Source organism: Cucurbita maxima, unplaced genomic scaffold, assembly GCF_002738345.1.
Source record: "Cucurbita maxima cultivar Rimu unplaced genomic scaffold, Cmax_1.0 Cma_Scf00086, whole genome shotgun sequence".
Taxonomy (NCBI): Eukaryota; Viridiplantae; Streptophyta; class Magnoliopsida; order Cucurbitales; family Cucurbitaceae; genus Cucurbita; species Cucurbita maxima.
Window position 1 is genome coordinate 373,084 of NW_019272102.1, and position 18,470 is coordinate 391,553.

At 34.8% G+C, this 18,470-nt stretch overlaps 1 non-coding gene across 1 annotated transcript; it reads right to left on the minus strand.

The window, feature by feature from the left end:
• Positions 1 to 11,003: 11,003 nt before the first annotated feature.
• On the minus strand, positions 11,004 to 11,075 carry TRNAQ-UUG. Its single transcript has one exon. It is a non-coding gene; the product is annotated as a tRNA-Gln (tRNA).
• Positions 11,076 to 18,470: the final 7,395 nt, after the last annotated feature.

Genomic DNA, 18,470 nt, shown 5'->3' on the forward strand with positions numbered 1-18,470 from the left:
TTTATATGAAGAATGACTTTTTATGGGTTAGGAAATAATGACATTCTTATGTCTATATTTAGTTTTAGAAGACCTTGTAAATACATTTTTTATTACTACTGTAAAAATGGTAAAGTAGAGCAGAGAAAAAAAAAGAAAAGAAATAGAGAAGCAATAGAAGGTTTTTTCAGATAAACAGAGTGTTCTTTGTCTCCTTCTATCGTTAGTGTGTGAGACTTATTTCACAAATTTATTAGTTTTGTTTAACAAATGTGTATCAAGCCAATGGCGAATGTGACGGGTCAAATGTCGCTACCGCGACTAATGAAGACAAACTACGAGAATTAGAGCATTCATATGAAAGCTTTTCTTGGTTCTCAAGATGCATGGGACGTGGTCGAAGAAGAGTTAGAAGAACCAAAAGATACCCTGGTTTATACAGCAACACAAAACAAGGCGTTAAAAGAGATGCGATCAAAGGATGAGGGGGCACTTTACATGTAGTTCCGAGTCGTTGACGTGTCGGACTTTGAGAAGCTTGTCAGTGCAACTACTTCAAAAGAAGCGTCGGACACTTTAGGAAAAGTGTTCAAAGGAATCGACCGAGTCAAACAAGTGCGTCTCAAAACTCTTCGTGGCAAGTTGGAGAGCATGAAGATAAAGAAGTTATAAAGTGTATTTGACTACGTCACGCATGTACACACTATGGTAAACCAACTCAACCAAAATGGAGAAATGTTAGCTGAGACGCGGGTTTTGGAGATGATTTTAAGGTCATTAACCAACAACTCAACCGAAATGAAGGAGTCAATCAAGCACTTCAAACCAAGGCGTCAATCAAAGATGAAAAGGTACTCTACTCTCAAAATTTTGAAGGTAGAGGTTTTGGCCGTGAAAGTAGTAAAAATGGTCATGATTGTCAAGGCAGCAGTCATGAAGGATACTGTAAGAAGAAGGGACAATCGAGCCAAGCAAATTTGCATGGAAGAGGACGCAGTCGAGGAAGAGGCAGCCAATCAATTTACTCCAACATTCAGTGTTACAAATGTCACAAATATGGTCACTATGCGAACGATTGTAACTTCGACAAATGTTACAATTATGGCAGAGGAGAATTTTGCAAACAATTGTCGAGTCGATAAAAAGGTGGAAAAAACAATCAACCTAGCCTTGGATGACGCAACAAACGAAGGTCTTCTCTTGATGGCTCAAAATGAAGATCTAAAAGCGAAAGAACATGGCGAAGAAAAAGATGATGGCCGTAGTTGTGAAGCGGTGGAAGCCATTGGAAACGAGGGGATACACAGCAGATTTGACAAAATCACGATATTAGAGACAAAAAAATCGAAGAAGGAATCTAGATTGAACACACGATCGACGAACGTGCCAAAGAAACTTCCAAATCATCAGAAGGAGAATAGAGATTTAGAGCAACAACCAAAATCTGCCGCTAATAAATTTGTGGAGAAGTCTCAGTTGCAGACGTTGAAATTCCTGAACGAGCGCCTTTTGAAGGAGAAAGTAGAGATTAAAAAAGAAAAGAAAGCTTTTAGAAATGGAGATTGAAAGGTTAGAAAAGAATGTGGCTGAGCTAAGTGAGAGTTGTTTCTATCTCAAACAGGAGAAGGAAGAGAATGAGAAGGTAATTTGTGAGCTTATGAAGAGAATTGAAGAAGGTGTGGAGTGATAGAGGTCAGCTACTGATGAGTGGTGGGTTCAAAACCGGAGGAGTGCGTTGGGAAGTTAGATTCTTTACATTGAAGCTTGGCACCATACTGATCGGGTCAAACATCTATCTAGTCAAACTGGGTTAGATGTGGGCATGGGTTGGAAGAGCTACCACGTGTTGCAAATCGAGTGGAGCCGCGTCACCTTACAACACGCATGACGCGTTATTCCATTCATCGTCAATACGTGTCCCTCAGGCTGTCTGACATGCTTTTCCTCCCGCAAGTTGACACGTGGCTTGCTGGCTATCTGACGCGCTTTCTGTCCCACAAGTTGACACGTGGCTTGTCGGAAAATTTTCTCCTGACAATGCGCATAACGCGTTATTCCACCCAATCGTCAATACGTGTCCCTCAGGCTATCTAACGCGCTTTCCCTCCAACAAGTTGACATGTGGCTTGCCGGAAATTTTTCTCTCCTGAGAGTCGCAATACTGAATCTGGCCTTCAAAGTCAGTTCATTTACCTCCTTGTTCCCGAAAGGACCCTCAGAAATCCTCGAATTTCATCCTTCATAGAAGAACATATCGAACGGCCAAAATAAGTTCATTTACCTCCTTCTTGTTCCTAAAAGGACCCTCAGAAATCCTCAAATTTCATCCTTCGTATAAGAACATATCGAACGGCCAAAATAAGTTCATTTACCTCCTTGTTCCTAAAAGGACCCTCAGAAATCCTCGAATTTCATTCTTCGTAGAAGAACATATCGAACGACTAAAGAAAAATTGTGAATGAGAAAGGTTACCTCGCAGGTCTTATCGGTTTACAGTTCGTAGTGTTGTAACCCCATATCATGAAAAGATATTATTATGAATTAATAAAATTTGGCCTATGTAATTTGTCGAATCTACAACCATCACGTTATTAACACAACAATCTAACCAACTGAGCTAATTGGGCATAAGTTTTATGCACGTTATAGATCGTTAGCTCCTAATCCAGTCAATCGAGTTTCGTTTGCATAACTTTATGCATAATAAACTTAAAAAAGTCATTATCTTTTAAAGTTCATAGTGTTTTAACTCGTATCATGAAAAGATATAATTAAAAATAAATGAAATTAGCACATGGAGATGTCAAACCTGCAACCTTCACGATATTAGCACATCGCTCTAACCAACTTAGCTAATAAGCCATAGGTTTTATGCACATTGTAGATTGATAGCTCATAATTTAATAAATCGAGTTTAGGTTACATAATTTTTTGCATGATAAACTTAAAACTTTAAGTCATTATCTTTAAAGTTCGTAATGTTGTAACCCCGTATCATGAAAAGATATTATTAAGAAGAAATGAAATCGGCCCATGCAGGCGTCAAACCAACGACCTTCACATTATTAGCCCGACGTTCTAACAAACTGAGCTAATAGGCCATAGGTTTTATGAACATTGTAGATCGATAGCTCCTCATTCAGTCAATCGAGTTTCGCTTACATAATTTTATGCATAATAAACTTAAAACTATAAGTGATTATCTTTTAAATCTAGTATCATTAAATATATCATTATTGAGAAGGAATGAAATTAACCATGCAAGTGTCAAACCTGTAGTAGCTCCTAATATAGCCAATCGAGTTTAGGTTACATAATTTTATGCATAATAAAACTTAAAACTCTTTAATTTCAAGTCATCATGAAATTAGCCCATCCAACCTTCATGTTATTAACACGACGTTCTAACCAACTAATCTAATAGGCCACAAGTTTTATACTCATTGCAGAGTAGTAGCTCCTAAACCAGTCAATCGAGTTTAGGTTACATAATTTTATGCATAATAAACTTAAAACTTTAGGTCGTTATCTTTTAAAGTTTGTAGTGCTTTACCCCCGTATCATTAAAGATATCTTTGAGAATTAATTAAATTGACCCATCCAAGTGGCAAACATGCTACCTTCGCACTTAATTAGCGCGACGTTCTAACAAACTGAGCTAATGGACCAAAGGTTTTATGCAACTTGCAGATCAATAGCTCCTAATCTAGCCAATCACTTCATTTTAAAACATTATATTTAAAGTTCGTAGTGTTGTAACCCCGTATCATGAAAAGATGTTATTAAGAGAATTAATGGTATTGTCCCATGGTAAAAGGGAGGTCCATCACTTCATTTTATAAGCCCACTTGAACTGTTTAAAGTCATTTGAAAAATACATTTTTTGACGGCTCTAGGTTAATATTTTGGCTGATCCGGCTTGGGTTTGATACGTTCGGACACTTTCTTCTTTCAACTTTTCAGAAGCTTAAATTAGTATGACTATCTTTTGCCTAGTTAAATTTTTAGAATCGAGTTTAAATTATTAATGCACCGGTAGGTTTAGTTAGTTTATATACTTATGAGTAAGTTTAAATTACTTTATACAAAAGTAGGTGAGTTAATTTCCATAATAAAATTTTAATTTATGGTTGTTGGACTTCTTAGGGAAAATTAAAATTTAGAGGCCAGCATTAAGCTAACGTCAAATGGTTGTAGCTGCTTCGAAGGTTAACCAAGTAAGTGGCCTTACCATCATTTGGTTATAATTGTGTGTTGTATGATGACACGTGCTCGTGGCTTTGCAAATTGTAATAGCCCAAGCTCATCGCTAGCAGATATTGTCTTCTTCGGGTTTTCGAGATTACCTTACGTTTTTAAAACGCATAGAGAAATTTTCACTCCCTTATAAAGAATGTTCCCCTCTCCAACTGTTGTGGGATCTCACAATCCATCCTCTTTCGAGACTCAGTATCCTTGTTGGTACTCGTTACTTTCTCCAATCAATGTGGGATCTCACAATCCAACCCCTTTCAAGCCCAAGCATCCTCGCTAGCACATCGCCCGATGTCTGGCTCTAATACCATTTGTAACCGTCCAAGCCCACCACTAGTAAATATTCTCCTATTTTGACTTTTCCTTTGGGGCTTCTGCTCAAGGGTTTAAAATGCTTTTTTCTATGGAGAGATTTTTACACCCTTATAAATAATGATTTGTTTCCCTCTCCAACCAATGTGAGATCTAAAAATGCATTTGTCAACTACTAAATGAAAATCAATGCATACACTGTTATTCGTTCTCCCCAGTACACCACTCAGTGTCTGGCTCTGATACCAACATTAACAGCCCTAATTTCTTACCTTAATTAGAGGTGTCAAACATGCATGCCTTAATTAACATATGCGGACATTGAAATGATACATTTTCAAATGAAGTCATAGACTTACACATTTAATTTAAAACAAGAAAGTAAGAAATAACGTAGTTTTAAAACATGAAAAAGTTTTGCGTATATCCCATAGGGTCGAGACTTTATCCAAAGTACATGTGTAAGCTTGGGAGTGCAACAGCCCACCACTACTCGAATGGTAGTGTGTTCTTTTGTTATCTTATGTAAACCTAGAAGGAATTCCATGACATAATCTCTAAGTTGTTGAACCTTTGAGTACCCATCAGATTCACTAACCAACGGTTTGGGCATATCCTTTAACAACTATCTATGTGACCTACCACGTTGAAGAACTTAACCAACTTGGGATTCACTCACTATGTATCAGTAATTTAGTGTGGTATTCACATTAAGGATGAGGAAAATAATCTCATGTTCATTTGGTAAATATGAATTTGGATACTTACTTTTTGAGTTGTCTTAATACTCTAACTAGTCATCTCTTCATAACATCATTAAATCTTACTTACCTTCATATATCATCTAGTACATCCTTATACTATAACTAAGGCCAGCAAATTCCTTAACTTTTGAAATCTCTTCTCACAAACTCATTGTAAGTGCGAGTTGTGATCGCATGTATTGAATGAGTTAAACTCAAAACTTTTCAACAAACCTTCTACCTTGTCAAAGCTAGGAAACTTACAACTTTATATCTCTAAATAAGTCTAGACAAACTACCATTTGTTCCTCCTTTAAAATGGTTCACCAGACCATATTCTATAATATTCAATGTCTAAGGAAAATACTTTTGTTCAACCAAGACTCTACATCGGAGAGTTTGGTATAACGCTCATTATATAGAGGTATCAAGTTGGCTTAAGGGCTCATCTTGTTATCTTTTTTGTCTCTGATTAGCCTCCTATAATCGATATGAACACTATTATAAAACAAGTTTAGAAACCTTGTTAAATATCTAATTCATAAAAATTACTTGAGCTATGGAAAATTAGTGAGCCCAACAACATCACTTTAACTCACACAACTATGTCGAACTCCGAGAAAACCTTTTAACCTTGCCTTATTGGTTCATATGCTTGAGGGAACCCTTGTTTCTACATGTATGCATGTTTTTTTTTTCTTTTTAATAACTATCTGGATCAACTCTTAATGTTCAATATATCGTCGTGTGTGCCCATTATTTCCTCTTAACGACTAGAGATATTGCTCTCTAAAACAAGTGTTGAGGAGTGTGAAGTCCTGACTTAGTAGCTCATGTGTCTATGGCAGGGTCTACCTTAACTCTGCCAAGTTGTCCTGGCCACTAAAAAAAATCAAGTAGATTCAAGCTTCATATCTCGTGTGGGTATTAATGTTGGAATAACTTAGATACAACATTCAACCTTATTTCAAACCTTTCTAATTTCTTAGATTTCATACCTTAAACACGTTCTAATTTCCCTCCAAAAAGTGTTACCCTTTAGAGCTATACTATTTTATACAAATTAGACTACTCAAACTATTAATTACTCCTTATACTAATAAACTTTAACACATTTTACAACTATTAATTACTCCTTAACAATAAACACATTCAACAATAAACACATTCAACAACTATTATTTACTCCTTAAATCAAAGTTCTCTAAAGGTATATAATACACATATTCTGTACAAGTTAAAGTAGTACACACTATTTTTAACCTTGAGAGTACAAGTAACAACAAGTCATATGATTTTGAGCGATACGTTGACTCTATTAACGCCGTTCTCCAGAGAAGGTAATTGGAACCATAGTTCCTTTTACTATTATTATATTCTGGAGGAGACTGGATCTTCACATGGTTGAGACACCTGCACACAAATTGAACAGGCGCTATAATTCTTGCCGGAAGAGTTATGCTGTCAATACCATCGCTGAGAATGAGAAGATAAACGGGTGATATACCACACCAATCCGTTGGAGTCGGCTACATGACGTCTGAGGCTTCGTCTTGACCTTCGGGTTACTCTACATCATTGTTGACTTCGCAATGACAGATTCTTGCTTTAGGATAGGGGTTTATAGAAAAAGTACTCCCATTTGCAGTGGTGGTGTATCGGGAATACTTTAGCAGGTACCGTATCCTCTTTTTGGAGTGGTGGTGAATCGACTTTTTCGAGTGGTGGCTAATCACTTTTTCGAGTGGGAGGGAATTTTTCCAATTTCTGTATAATATGCAGTGCAAATTACCCACATCACTTCTGAGGAATCACTCCTTGAGTAGAAAAGGCAAAGGAAAAGGCAAAGGCAAAGCCTATTACCCACATTGCTTCTGAGGATTCACTAATCGAATTACAAGGACAGTTAGATGCTTTATATTAAAATACTACACATCCATAGGAAGGGGATTATAATAACTAACTCAGGCAAGTTATCAACCAGCGTTGACGCAGTAGAGAATTCAATTATGAGGATTCACTCCTTAGAACTGAAAAATTCAATTGCCTTAGTTCGTTTAAGGACAGAAGCCTATTACCCACATGCCTTATGAGGATTCACTCCTTGAGTAGGAATGCAAATTATCCCACAAGCCTTATGAGAATTAACTCCTAGAGTGGGAATGCCTATTACCCCACATGCCTTATGAGGATTAACTCCTTGAGTGGGAAAGCCTATTACCCAACATGCCTTATGAGGATTAACTTCTTCTTTCACAATGTGTAGAACAGGAAAATTCAATTGCCTTAGTTCGTACTGGCCACTAAAAAAAATCAAGTAGATTCAAGCTTCATATCTCGTGTGGGTATTAATGTTGGAATAACTTAGATACAACATTCAACCTTATTTCAAACCTTCCTAATTTCTTAGAGTTCATACCTTAAACACGTTCTAATTTCCTTATGTGATCTTGCATACTTACCCTTAAGGTCATAAATGGGTTTCTTAAAAAGTTTATTTAACCATTGAGGTCTTTTAGAATCTTGAAAACATTTTATAATTCTTATAGGGGTATGTTTATCATTTACCACCCGAAATCTTGGTTAAATCTGGAAATATTCCAATGGCCTTGTAACTTTGTATAAAATCTTTGAATCATGACATATTCAAATGGTCTTCTAAGTATGTTATAGAAGAGACAACTCATTGAATCCAACGACCAAATTTAAAATGGAGATCAGTTGCCCAGTAATTAGAGAGAATATGTATGGCATCAATTTTATAAAATTTACGAAAATCTAGGAGTTTTTTAACGTCGATTTAAGCTATCTCTATAAAGCCTGAAGTAGGAGCTTTCGTTTGGAGCAAGAATCGAGCCAAGTCGAGCCTTCAACCGTGAGTTGTTATAGCCTCTGCGATTTTGGGTTTCTTACTGTCTGATTTCTTCCAAATTTGAGAGCCATAGTCAACCATTTTCCTTCAAACCTACTTTTGCACCTTCTAAATTAGAATATCCAAAAGTTTCGTGATGAAATAAAGTGTTGAAGGTGCCTCAAACACAACTTCTCAATTTTGTCCGTCTTTAAAGGAAGATGGTTGAAGCTCGAAAATTAAATACGAGCCTACATGCAAATTTGTCAAGAAACTTATCATGTTCGATTTTTAAACCTCCAAATAATATTTACGTAGAAGACCACGAAGGTTAACAATGTTGGGTTTTATGTCCTAAAACTCATAGTTTGTAAACAAAAACATATTCTATTTTCAATAAAGTTATTATTGTTGTTTATTCAGTAAAGATTGTTATTGAATAAAGTGAACTTTACAATCATTCATTTAAATCCAATAAACTAAGAACACTCTGGCTATAGTATGATTACTTGAACTTTATGTAGAGACATAAGAGTTGATCAAGTTCAAGTATATAGTCAAAATGATCTATAGTATAAGGTTAAGGCTGAGTACCTTATTTTGGAGACACTATAGATGCGACCCACTTTTGTATACGATATAAACAATGTGATCACTAAAATTGTACATGTGAAGACATGTGAGTGAGGGTGTTCTATGCAATGAGTATTGCATAAGATCGGACCATGAAGAAAATCACTCACTTTATAATGTCGTTTACTATTGAGACTGATTTTCTTTTCATTTGACTACCTAGGTAACTCGATCTTAATCCTGAGCTAACCATGGACTCCTGTTTATTCGGAATTATCCTTAGATTTGCATGGGTGAGAGTGACTCAAGTTCGCCGATTTAATAGGCCTCCCATTTCAGGGGTAAGACTGGGTAAATGGATGGGGACGTGGGGTGCAAGATGAAATTCACTCCTACCCACTTTTAGTGATAAAAGAGAGATAGTTCTCTTAAGTACTGACTCCTGGTCTTGAACAAGGGGCCCCACTTTCTCATTGGTCTGAGAGGGATCCGGTTTACTGGTTGGACCACAAACCAATTGGTCATCAGAGGATTAGTGAGACATAAGAAACAAGAAGTAACTATAGGGGTAAAACGGTAAATTGACCCAGCTCTAGTTACGAACAACCTGTGAAGGATCGACTTACTAATCATAGTTATATCAAATGAACAAAAATATATCTATAGTGAGGAGAGTGCAACTATTAGGCTATAGTGGAATGTCCTAGTAGTTAACGAATGTTGGTTAACAAGGTTAATGAGTTTAACCGGTAAATCTTGGATCGTTGGAGCCCATGATCTATTGGTCCATTAGGTCCCTCTGCTAGCTCATATCGGACTAAACCATAGAACAGTGTGACGAGTGAGTTCGAAGTGTTCGAATTCAAATTAGGGAGAATGCTCTACATATATACGATATATTTAACCACATTTTTGTTTTATTTACGAATTAAACAAAAAAGAGAGAGTCTGAGATATTTAAATAAGATTTAATACCTTAATCAAATATGTGTCGAAATTAATTGGGATTGTCCGTTGAATTAATATTAAATATTAATTAAATAGTTTAATTCATCATTTAATATTACTTTGATTTGAAATTAATAATTCAAATTGATTGTTGAATCAAAATGAAGAAAGTCAACCTGTTGACTTCATTTTATGGAAAAATCCATGCTAGTGAAATTTTGAGGTGTCAAAATTTGGTTTAACCAAACTTGCATACTTGCCAAATAAACCCCACAAATTAGAGTGGAATTTTAAGTGTCAAAATTTGGTTAACTCAAGCATGCATGTTTGCCACATAATCCAAAACATTTGAGTGAAATTTTGAGTGTCAAAATTTGGTGATCTCAAATTTGCATGAACACGCAAACATGACTCTATAAATAGAGTGATCATAATACATGAAAGGTCTTCTTGTTGGTGAAAAACCTTGAGAATAACCTCTCACAAACACTCTCTTCATATATACAAAATTCCTCCCAAGTTTAAGTCGTTCACCGGATTCCACAATCCCGTTCTAAGGCCGGAGAATAGTGGAGAAGACACTAGTGGTGGTTCGAAACCGGTTCGTGAGGAAAGAGGAATTTAAACTAGAAAAGGTTAGTATTCAAACTCATTAAGTTTTAATACTTATGAACATGCTAGTTATTTACTATAAAAGTGCCTAAGATCCAAATTGCTTCCGCATGTGTTATATTAACCCCTTCAAACAAGACTTAGTAAGTCAAATTGAAGAAAATTATTTTCGTTTAAAATTTGGGAGTAAGGATCAAAGTCTTACTTACAATCCATTTTCTTCAAAATTGAGCCTTTCTTTAGCTTTAGAAGATTAAGTTGAGGGCTTTTAATGAAGAAATTGGGAGTTAATACGTCATAGATAAGGTTACCTAAGGAAACAAAATTCAGCTTTTTTTAATAAGGATCAAATTCATTTTTGTATCGAAAGACCATGGGACCATACATCTTCATAAAATTTGTGTCTTATAAATTTCTAAAATTGAAAAAATAGATAATATTTTTATACACTTTCAACTTTATATCATCTCTAAACAATATATAATATGTCAAGTTAATTACTTTATATATATCTAATAGAGTTTCAACACATTAAAATCAATTACTTTAATAAAGGTAAAGTTGAGTTTTATATTACATAAATACTTTATATATATCTAATAGAGTTTCTAACACATTAAAATCAATTTCTTTAATAAATGTAAAGTTGAGTTTTATATTTAGTAATCAAAGTTTTGATTTTATATCTATTATGCATGTGACTTTTACTTTTGAGTAGAGAAATATAGCAAAGGTCCCACCGAGATTTGAACTCGGGTTACTGGATTCAAAGTCCAATGTCCTAACCACTAGACCATGGGACCACAAATTTTTCAAGATTTGTTCGTCATAAATCTATGAACTTTAAAAAGAATAATAGTATCTTATTTGTTTCTTATAGATCTCTAAATTTTGAAAATGATTTGTCTTTGTTTTTAGTTTTGTATTTGATAGGGTTTCAACGGAATAAAATCAATTAATTTATTAGAACATTTGTATAATTATTCAACCATTCTTCTTGTATAATTATTCAACCATTCTTCTTCACTAATTTTCATCTCACTTTAATAGAGTTCACAAAAAGGTTATTTTGAAACAAATTTAACGTTAGAAAAAGATACTTATTTAATAAGTTTTTCCCTATCCATATTTTTTAACAGTTTATTTGAATATTCTAGGTAACATTTGGAAGTAAAAAAATCAAATTATTTGTGTTTACCCTATTTTAATAAAAAGAAGACAATAATGAAATCCATGTGCTACTTATTAATATATCAATGACTATTTAGATCCAAACAGTTACTTAGTGGGGTCATTCTCAACTTGTTAATACAATCTCTAATAAATACAAAGTTAATAGTGAGAAAAGAAAAAACAACGAAAGTTATTCTCCAATGTGAGTTAGGTTGAGAATCTCAACTCGCATTCTAAGGACATGTAAATAAAATATAGATTGTCAAAATTTGTTAGTTTGTCAAAATGTAGATTATTAAAAATGGTCATACTAGACCTTTTCTTTAGGGTTGAAGTAGCTACCATTTAATTAGGATGTACATTTGTAGGAATGTGAGGACAACTAAATTAATTTATTAGTGGGGGTTTGAATTTCTTATTTTTTGAGTTGCTAATTTTATTCTTCCTAAATTTGTTAGTTTGTAAGCCTATAAAAGTCCAAGTTGATTTGTTTGATAACACAATTGATTTCAGAGTTTTAGTTTGTGTGTATACAACATTTGGTATCAAAGCTACAATGCAAGACCTAATTCAAGAATTGTTTTTGATCCAATCCGTAGGAATCAATAGAAAAGGCAAATCCCTTATGATACACCAGATCCGGCTCGGTTATTGATAGAGTGAATAGATCTTCCATTTCTTGAAATCTCTCTTCTGATTCAAAATCGTGGTGTAACGTGTATCCCCTCCTGTTCCGGTCATGGAATAGATGAAATAAATAAATAAATGGATTTTTGTTCAAGAATGAAATCTTATTGGAACTGTTCATATCTAGTTCATCCTTCGGAACCATATCACATCCCGGATCTGATGAAATAGGATGAATTGAGACGGTATTTTGTAAATACGTAATTATCTTGAATATATTAACTATTTCTTTATTTTCCGATCGCCTGGAAGGGAATTGTGAGAAGAAGAAACTGCAGCCTTTTTTCTTGAATAGTGAGTTGAAAGAGATTCAAAATATGGCAGCTGAAACCAATTTCGTTCTACCAACAATTCCTAAGTTTGATGGCCACTATGATCATTGGTCTTATGCTTATGGAAACTTTCTTCGTTGAAAGGAATATTGGTCCTTGGTGGAGACCGGAATCCCTGTCGTAGCCAAAGGAGAAGAGATTATCGAAGCACAACAAACACAATTGCATACCCTGAGTTGAAAGACTTGAAGGTCAAGAATTATTTTGTTCTAAGCCATTGATCGAACTACTATGGGAACGATCTTAATAGAGATGCTGCAAAACAAATTTGGGACTCTATGAAGTAGAAGTATCAGGGTTCCACAAGAGTCAAAAGAGCACAACTCTAAGCTCTTACGAAAAAGTTTGAAGTCTTACAGATGAAAGAAGGTGAGAGTGTTTGTGCATATTTTGCTTGAAGTCTCACCATTGTAAACAAGATGAAAATTCATAGCGAAACATGAAACAAATAGTGATTATTGAAAAAATCTTAAGATCAATCACCTCAAGATTTGACTATATTATATGTTTTATTGAAGAGTCTAATAACTTAGACACTTTAACAATCGATGAATGAGTAAGTGATGAACAAGAACTAAAGGTGACATACGATTATAGATTCGATGGAAGAGGAGGTGATCGAGCTCACGAAGCTTTTCAAGGAAGAGGTAGAGGAAAAGGAAGATGTAGACATTCATTCAACAAAATTACAGTTGAGTGTTATAAATGTCATCAGTTAGAACACTTTAGATATGAGTGTCCTCAATTGGAAAAAGAAGCCAATTATAATGAACTTGGGGATGAAGAGAAATGTTGCTGATATCCTATGTTGAGCTCAATCAATTTAGGAGGGAAGATGTTTGGTTCCTTGATTCGAGGTGTAGCAATCATTTGTGTTCAAACAAGGAATGGTTCTCAGATTTTGACAAGGAGTTCCGACAATCTGTGAAGCTTGAAATAATTTCAAGATGGCAGTGTTAGGAAAAGATAACATTAGATTGCAAATTGTTGGCGTTAAGGTAATCACTGATGGTTTTTATATACCCAAGTTTAAAAACAATCTATTAAGTCTTGGATAATTGCAACAAAGAGGGGTATCTATTTTTATATAGCATGGAGATGCAAATTCTATCTTCCCAATAAGGGACTTATTCTGCAAACAACAATGTCTGCAAATAAAATGTTCATATTACTTGCAAGACTCATGTGGCAAACCGCCACTTGCTTTCAAACAATTATAGAAGACAACATTCATATTTGGCACCGCAGATATGGGCATCTATGTTTCAAAGGTTTGAGAACATTGCAACATAAACAAATGGTTAGAGAGTTACCCCAGTTGAAAACATCGTCTAAAATATGCATTGATTGCATGGTGGGAAAGCAACATAGGGATGCATTTCCAAAGAGAAGTTTATGGAGAACAAGACAAAGGCTGTAGCTGGTACATGCAGACGTCTGTGAATCCATCAAAACTATTTCCAACAATAATAAGAGGTATTTTATAAGTTTTATTGATGATTACCGTCGCAATGTGTGAATATATTTTCTTGCTGAAAAAAATCTTGTTGATAAAGAGATTGGAGATTTTGTTCGTTGTCTACCCATAGATAGAGATGGAGAGTACACCTCTCACGAGTTCAATAGTTTTTGCAAAATTAATGGTATCAGTAGAAAACTGCAGCTACACTCATGAGGAGGCTTGGAGAGCGCAAGAATAGAACAATCATGAACATGATTAGAAGTATATTATCAGAGAAAAAGTTCCAAAGAATTTGTGGCCAGAAGCAGTAAACTGGACATTGCACATGCTCAATAGAAGTCTTACAGTGGTAGTGAAAAATATGACTTCAGAGGAGGCTTGGAGTGGCACAAAACCTAATACAAATTATTTTTGAGTTTTTGGATACATTGACCGTGTTCATGTATCAGACGATAAGAAAAAGAAGTTAGATGATAAAAAAATTTCAGTGTGTGCTACTAGGGATGAGTGAAGAGTCTAAAACATATAGACTCTATGATTTAGTGTCCAAGAAGATAATTGCAAGCAGAGAGGTGATTTTTGAAGAAAACAAATGTTGGAATTGGGGTAAAAATAACAAAGAAGTTAGACTTGATACCCACGAATGGAAAGATAGTAATATAGAAGGAAGCGAACATGATCAAAGTGAGGAAGAATCTGAAGAGGAGGTGATAGTAGACGAAGAAGAAGGGGAAGCTAATATATCTTCCAATGAGCCATCTAAATTAAATTTTTCAACATCTGAAGAAAGCACACCCGAAGTGAGGAATAGAAGAGCACCATTATAGATGGAGATTATGCGAGCAAGGGAGAATTTTCTGAAGAAGCTGAGCCCGACAATTTAGTTCTATTAACCTCAACTACAGATTCGACTACCTTTGAAGAAGCTGTTCAAAGTTCAAAATGGTGAGTTACAATTGACTTGGAGATAGAAGCCATCGAACGAAATGAGACTTGGGAGTTGACAGATTTTCCTAGAGGAATGAAGAAGATTGGAGTAAAGTGGGTTTTCAAAATCAAACTCAACGAAAATGGGGAAGTTGACAGTATAAGGCTACGTTTGTAGCAAAAAGTTATGCACGACAACATGGTATAGACTATTCCAAGGCATTTGCACTGTGGCTAGGTGGGATTGTATTCGAATGATAATTGCTTTAGCAGCCCGGAATAGTGGGAACACATATCAGCTTGACGTGAAAAGGGCTTTCTTTTATGGAGAGTTAAAAGAAGCCAACTTTCGAGCAACCACAAGGTTATGAGAAAAAATGTCAAGAATACAAGGTATACAAATTGATGAAGACATTATATGGTCTTAAAGAAGCCCTACGTGCATGATTTAGTCGACTTTAAGAACAATTTATCGAAGAAGGATTTGAGAGGTGCAACTGTGACCTTAATTTATTCATACAAACAGGAGATAGAGGTAAAATTTTGATTGTTAGACTATATGTTGACGATCTAGTTTTTACTAGTAATGATGAGAGCATGTTTGTTAAGTTCAAGAATTTTATGAAACTTCAATTTGAAATGACAAATTTGGGAAAAAATGAAATATTTTCTAGGGGTAGAGATTTTAGAAAATCTGGAAGACATTTATATTAGTTAGAGAAAGTATGCAAAAGATGTTTTGGACTAATAGTTTGAAAAACCATGTTGTTCCTGCGGTTAGACTCACACCGGATGAATTTAATGTATCTAATTGCAACAAGGTTGGATTTATTGTATGCAGTGTCTCTCATTTGTAAATTCATGGCCAAGAAGATAATTGCAAGTAGAGAGGTGATTTTTGAAGAAAACAAATGTTGGAATTGGGGTAAAAATAACGAAGAAGTTAGACTTGATACCCACGATTGGAAAAATAGTAATATAGAAGGAAGCGAACATGATCAAAGTGGGGAAGAATCTGAAGAGGAGGTGATAGTAGAAGAAAAAGAAGGGGAAGCTAATATATCTTCCAATGAGCCATCTAAATCAAATTTTTCAACATCTGAAGAAAGCACACCCAAAGTGAGGAATAAAGGAGCACCATTATGGATGGAGATTATGTGAGCAAGGGAGAATTTTCTGAAGAAGCTGAGCACAAAAATTTAGTTCTATTATCCTCAACTACAGATTCGACTACCTTTGAAGAAGCTGTTCAAAGTTCAAAATGATGAGCTACAATGGACTTGGAGATAGAAGCCATCGAACGAAATGAGACTTGGGAGTTGACAGATTTTCCTAGAGGAATGAAGAAGATTGGAGTAAAGTGGGTTTTCAAAATCCAACTCAACGAAAATGGGGAAGTTGACAGTATAAGGCTACGTTTGTAGCAAAAAGTTATGCACGACAACATAGTATAGACTATACCAAGGCATTTGCACCTGTGGCTAGGTGGGATAGTATTCGAATGATAATTGCTTTAATAGCTCGGAATAGTTGGAATGTGTATCAGCTTGACGTGAAAAATGCTTTCTTTTATGGAGAGTTAAAAGAAGCCGTCTTTCGAGCAACCACAAGGTTATGAGAAAAAAAGTCAAGAATACAAGGTATACAAATTGAAGAAGACAATATATGGTCTTAAAGAAGTCCTACGTGCATGATTTAGTTGACTTTAAGAACACTTTATCAAAGAAGGATTTGAGAGGTGCAACTGTGACCTTACTTTATTCATACAAACAGGAGATAGAGGTAAAATTTTGATTTTTAGTCTATATGTTGACGATCTAGTTTTTACTAGTAATGATGAGAGCATGTTTGTTAAGTTCAAGAATTTTATGAAACTTCAATTTGAATTGACAGATTTGGGAAAAAAGAAATATTTTCTAGGTGTAGAGATTTTACAAAATCTTGAAGACATTTATATTAGTTAGAGAAAGTATGCAAAAGAAGTTTTGGACTAATAGTTTGAAAAACCATGTTGTTCCCGCGGTTAGACTAACAAAGGATGAATTTAATGTATCTAATAGCAACAAGGTTGGATTTAATGTATGTAGTGTCTCTCATTAGTAAATTTATGGCAAATTCAACAGAGTTGCATTTGCAAGCTACAAAAAGAGTGTTGAGATACTTAAAAGGTACTGTAAATTTGAGAGTTTTTTATTGGAAAAGGGGTAATGGAGAGTTGATAGCATATACTGACAGTGATTATGAAGGAAATATATAAGGCAGGAAAAACACTTCTAGTTATGTGTTCTTACTCAGTGATGGAGTTGTGTCTTGGTCTCAAAAAAATAACTTGTAGTTAATTTGTTACTACTGAAGCAGAATCTGTGGCAGCCGCCTCTTGTGCTTGTCATGGGGTGTGGATGAGGAGAGTTTATGAAAAACTATGTTATTTGATAACAGTTACACTATTAAGCTATCCACGAATCCAATCGTGCATGGACGTAGTAAACACATTGATGTTTGGTTTCATTTCTTGCGTGATTTGACCAGAGATGGAGTTATTGAGCTGAAGCATTGTGTCACACAAGAACAAGTTGTAGATATTATGACAAAACTACTAAAGTTGGACGCGTTCATAAAACTACATGAGTCAATGGGTATGTGTGTAGTACCACGAGTAAACTGAAGGCAACCTTGCAATCAGTTTAAGGGAGAAATTGTTAAAGATTGTTATACTAGACCTTTTCTCTAGGGTTGAAATGGCTACCATTTCTTTAGGATGATCACTCCTCTAATAATGTTAGGACCATTAGGAACTTATGGTGTCCACTTCTCTAGGAATGTGGAATGTTACGAGTTTATTAGAATCTTAGATCACTAAATTAATTAGTTTGTAAGTTGATAATAACATATTTTGCACATATGTACCTTGAATAGAAAAAGAAAATTAATAAGAGAAGATAAACATGAACTTTGGACATCTAGGAATGTGGAATGCTACGAGTTTGTTAGAATCTTAGAACCACTAAATTAATTAGTTTGTAAGTTGATAATATCATATTTTGCACATATATTATTACATAATGGAATGTAAGTTTTAGTTGAAGTTATTACATAATGTAAGTTTTAGTTTGATAGTTTCAGTTTAGTCACACATCTTGAACACAAAATTAGAACTATTGATGCTTATGGGCCATGTTGGATTACTTTTATGTTGTATGAATGACAAGTGTCTTGTAGTCCTTGTTAATATGTGTTGTTCTATGTGACACTTTATATTATGATGTGAATTATACTTTGCTATGAATCTACGTTATGATATGGATGATATGTAATGCATAAACCTCTATATATTACACCATGCATATTATGTTAACATGTTCACACTATGCCTATGAGACATTGACAAGCCATGTAGATTAACCATAAAAGATATGTTTCGTATACGTATGCATGTCTCATAGGAACACTATGTCATAAAAAGAATGGATGTATGATTTGCATCATAATTATATATCATAATTCGAAACTGTGAGACCTCATGCATTTTGCATGTCACATGTATCGAGATACTTAGTTGTTATGATTAGTACACATGTGTACACTTCCTTATTTTGTACACGATGATATTATGCATG